Below are 5,232 nucleotides of genomic sequence, written 5' to 3'. Positions count from 1 at the left end.
TGGTTCGGGTTCGACCATGCTCCCAAATGATGCTGTGGCATTGCGCCGATCAAGAGGTGTAGCTATGGTTCAGATACGACCAAGCCCCCAAGTGATCTGATATCAAGCTTTAAGAAGCTAAATCAAGGGGTAAACCGGACGCCGCTTTGTAAGCTCCATGTAACTACACGTGATGTAAGAAAACAACAGATACCCCACTTTAGCTGAGGTTCCGGTTTATTATATTGATCATAATATATACAATGTCATAATATGTACATAAGCAGAGCCTATAGCTCAAGTATAGTAGGGCCGAAGATGAGCAATATTCCACGGCCGGTTGGTTTCCTCCTCCGATTTACGTGAGTCTTTGTGCTCTCGAACATCGATTAGGTAGTACGACCCATTGTGCAGATCCTTGCTGACCACAAAAGGTCCTTTCCAAGGGGGGGATAGCTTGTGCATATCAGTCTGATCCTGGATGAGTCAAAGCACCAAATCTCCTTATTGAAAGGTTCTGGTTCTAACCCGGCGGCTATGATAACGACGCAGATCTTGCTGATAAATCGCCGAACGGGCTGCCGCCATGTCACACTCCTCATCTAACAGGTCAAGAGCTTCCTGCCGTGCCTTCTCGTTATCCGCTTCAACATATGCCGCTACACGAGGCGAGTCATGACGGATGTCACTAGGAAGAACCGCTTCCGCTCCATAAACCATGAAGAACGGCGTGTAGCCTGTTGATCTGTTGGGTGTGGTATTGATGCTCCATAACACTGAAGGTAACTCCTCAACCCAACAACCCGGCGTCCGTTGCAAAGGAACCATAAGCCGGGGTTTGATGCCTCTCAAGATCTCTTTATTGGCCCTCTCCGCTTGACCATTGGACTGGGGGTGAGCCACTGATGACACGTCAAGCCGGATGTGCTCACGTTGACAGAACTCCTTCATGGCACCCTTTGACAGATTGGTACCATTGTCTGTTATAATGCTGTGTGGAAAGCCAAACCGGAAGATCACCTTTTTGATGAATTGAACTGCCGTGGCTGCATCACACTTAATAACTGGCTCTGCCTCCACCCACTTCGTGAACTTATCAACCGCCACCAAAAGGTGGGTCTTCTTATCCTTGGACCTCTTAAAAGGCCCAACCATATCCAGCCCCCAAGTTGCAAACGGCCAGGTGATTGGAATCATCCTCAATTCTTGAGCTGGTACATGAGCACGCCGTGAGAATTTCTGACAGCCATCACATCTTTTAACCAAGTCCTCGGCATCAGCATGAGCTGTCAACCAATAGAAACCGTGACGAAACGCCTTGGCCACCAAAGATTTTGAACCGGCGTGGTGTCCACAATCTCCTTCATGGATCTCACGCAAAATTTTATGGCCTTCATCAAGAGATACATAGCGTTGAAACGCCCCTGTCACACTGCAATGACGCAACTCTCCATTGATAATAGTCATGGACTTGGACCGCCGGGTTATCTGCCTGGCTAAAGTTTCATCCTCTGGTAACTCGCCCCGGTTTATATACGCCAGATATGGAACCGTCCAATCCGGGATAACATGTAAAGCCGCCACCAACTGAGCCTCCGGATCAGGAACAGCCAAATCCTCTTCACCAGGGAGCTTGATGGACGGATTATGCAGAACATCCAGGAAGACATTAGGTGGAACCGGTTTACGTTGGGAACCCAGGCGGCTTAAAGCGTCTGCTGCTTCATTCTTCCGCCGGTCCACATGATCCACATGATAACCTTTGAAGTGACCTGCAACAATATCCACCTCACGACGATATGCTGCCATTAGTGGGTCCTTGGAATCCCAAGTGCCAGACACTTGTTGAGCCACGAGATCCGAGTCACCGAAGCATTTAACTCGGCTGAGATTCATCTCCTTAGCCATCCGAAGACCATGGAGTAAGGCCTCATATTCAGCTGCATTATTAGTGCAAGGGAACATTAAACGGAGAACATAACAAAACTTATCACCTCGCGGGGAAGTTAACACAACTCCAGCCCCTGAGCCCTCCAATTGCCTGGACCCATCAAAATGAATAGTCCAATAAGTGTGATCCGGTTTCTCTTCTGGTGCTTGTAATTCTGTCCAATCATTGATGAAATCCACAAGTGCCTGAGATTTGATCGCCGTTCGGGGTATGTATTAGAACCCGTGAGGCCCGAGCTCGATAGCCCACTTAGCAATCCGACCAGTTGCCTCCCTATTCTGGATTATATCCCCCAAAGGAGCAGAGCTGACCACCGTGATGGGATGACCTTGGAAATACTGCTTAAGCTTCCGGCTTGCCATGAAAACCCCATATACCAATTTTTGCCAATGCGGGTACCTCTGCTTGGATTCAATGAGTACCTCACTAATATAGTAAACCGGCCGCTGAACTGGATATTCCTGTCCCGCCTCCTTGCGCTCCACCATAATAGCCACACTAACAGCCCGAGCGTTAGCTGCCACATATAGCAACAATGGCTCTTTGTCAACCGGAGCAGCGAGAACCGGCGGATTAGCTAGCTGCCGCTTTAAGTCCTCAAATGCTTCATTAGCGGCGTCACTCCAGACGAAGTTATCCGTTTTCTTCAGCATCTGATACAAAGGGATGGCCTTCCCCCGAGGCGACTGACAAAGCGGCTCAACGCGACAATCCGGCCTGCCAGGCGTAGAACATCATTGATACACTTCGGTTTAGCCAAGGAGGTGATGGCTTTGATTTTTTCCGGATTAGCTTCAATGCCCCTGTTAGACACCAAAAAACCCAAGAGCTTGCCTGCAGGTACACCAAAGACGCACTTGTCCGGATTAAGCATCATTTTATAAACCCGCAGGTTATCAAAGGTTTCCTTCAAGTCATCAATCAATGTCTCCTTTTTCCTTGATTTCACCACAATATCATCCACATAGGCGTGAACATTGCGGCCGATCTGTTTATGAAGACAATTCTGCACACACCGTTGATAAGTTGCCTGTGCACTCTTGAGCCCAAAGGGCATGGACACATAGCAGAAGGCTCCAAAGGGAGTTATAAAGGCCGTCTTCTCCTGGTCCTTAACTGCCATTTTGATCTGATGATAACCAGAATATGCATCCAAAAAACTTAACCGCTCACAACCCACCGTAGCATCAATAATCTGATCAATACGGGGGAGGGCAAAAGGATCTGCTGGACAAGCTTTGTTGAGATCTGTGTAGTCCACACACATACGCCAAGTGCCATTCTTCTTGAGGACCAGCACCGGATTAGCCAACCACTCAGGATGAAATACTTCAACGATAAATCCAGCCGCCAAGAGCCTGGCCACTTCTTCTCCAATAGCTTTGCGTCTTTCTTCATTGAACCGGCGGAGAAACTGCTTGACCGGTTTATACTTAGGATCAACATTAAGAGTGTGCTCAGCGAGTTCCCTCGGTACACCAGGCATGTCAGAAGGCTTCCATGCAAAGATGTCCCGATTCTCATGGATGAACTCGATGAGCGTGCTTTCCTATTTCGGATCCAAGTTAGCGCTGATGCTAAACTGCTTGGACGAATCGCCAGGCATGAAGTCAACAAGTTTAGTCTCATCTGCCGATTTAAACTTCAGGGCCGGATCATGCTCCGTAGTTGGTTTCTTCAACGAAGTCATATCCGGCGGATCAACATTGTCTTTGTAAAACTTCAACTCCTCTATTGCACAAACCGACTCAGCATAAGCCGCATCACCTTCCGCACACTCCAGAGCAATCTTGCGGCTTCCATGCACGGTTATAGTTCCCTTGTGACCTGGCATCTTGAGCTGTAGATAGACATAACAAGGCCGTGCCATAAACTTGGCATAAGCTGGTCGTCCAAATAGGGCATGATACGGGCTTCTGATTTTCACCACTTCAAAGGTCAGGGTTTCTGATCTCGAGTCATGCTCATCTCCAAAAGCCACCTCCAGGGCTATCTTACCAACAGGATATGCCGACTTACCAGGCACCACACCATGGAACACCGTATTGGACGGTTTAAGATTTTTATCTGTTAGCCCCATGCGACGGAAAGTTCCCTCCATCCATGAGTACCTTAGTGAACTTATAACCTCCCACCTGAGGTGCCACCACCAGAGCCAGATGACCCGGATTGTCAACCCGGGGTGGATGATCGTCTCTACTCCACACAATGGGCTGCTCGGACCAACGCAAATAATGGGGCACCACCGGTTCAACGACATTCACCATCCTTTTATGAAGCTTCTGATCACGCTTGTCCAAGCTAGTGGTGAAGACATGATACTGTCCGCTATTCAACTGCTTCGGGTCACTCTGGTAACTCGACTGCTGCTGCTGCTGATTGCCCTGATGATTATAGCAACCCTGGTTACCATGATTACTTTGATTGTTATGTCCACGCTGATTGCCATGGAATCCCGAACCGGAATTTCCTCCGGTATAACCCGGCCCATGAGAGCCAGAGCCCGAACCGCCTCCTGATCCATGATCATACCGGAAAGAGTCAGAATTTTTGAACTCTTGCATGATATAACAATCTTTCCAGAGGTGTGTAGATGGCTCCTCCTTCGTCCCATGCTTTGGACAAGGCTGGTTCAACAGATACGACAAACGGTCCGGATTCGGCATTCCATTCCGCCGGGGCGGTTTACCCTTACGCCGCTGGCCCTTGCCGTGCGTATTAGTGTTAGCCACAAAGTCTAAACCGTGGTCCGCTTTACACTGGCCGCCGTTTCCATGACCCGCCGGGTTGTGGTGCTGCCCCTTGGCATTGCCGCTCTTCTTTCCCTTCCTTGTCTTGTCATCGTCAGACTCGGGATCCTTGGTACTATCCGAGTCGGCATACTTCACTAGTGCAGCCATGAGGGTTCCCACATCATTACAATGACGTTTGAGCCGTCCCAACTTCAACTTCAAGGGCTAAAACCGACAATTGCCTTCTAATGTTAAAACTGCGGTGTCAGCATTGATGCGGTCTGATGAATGCAAAATCTCCGAAACCCGACGCACCCAATGGGTTGTTGACTCTCCTTCCTCCTGGACACAGGCAGCCAAGTCCAAAATTGACATGGGCTGCTTGCATGTATCCTTAAAATTCTGAACAAACCGAGCTCTCAACTCAGCCCATGACCTGATAGAATTAGCCGGTAAACTCTTTAGCCAAGTACGGGCCGTTCCTTCTAGCATCATGGTGAAGTACTTCGCACATGCCGCATCATCCACGTCCAGCATCTCCATGGCCATCTCGTAGCTTTCAACCCATGT

This window comes from Aegilops tauschii, chromosome 7 (genome assembly GCF_002575655.3).
Source record: "Aegilops tauschii subsp. strangulata cultivar AL8/78 chromosome 7, Aet v6.0, whole genome shotgun sequence".
Taxonomy (NCBI): domain Eukaryota; kingdom Viridiplantae; phylum Streptophyta; class Magnoliopsida; order Poales; family Poaceae; genus Aegilops; species Aegilops tauschii.
This window is presented reverse-complemented; position numbering follows the sequence as displayed.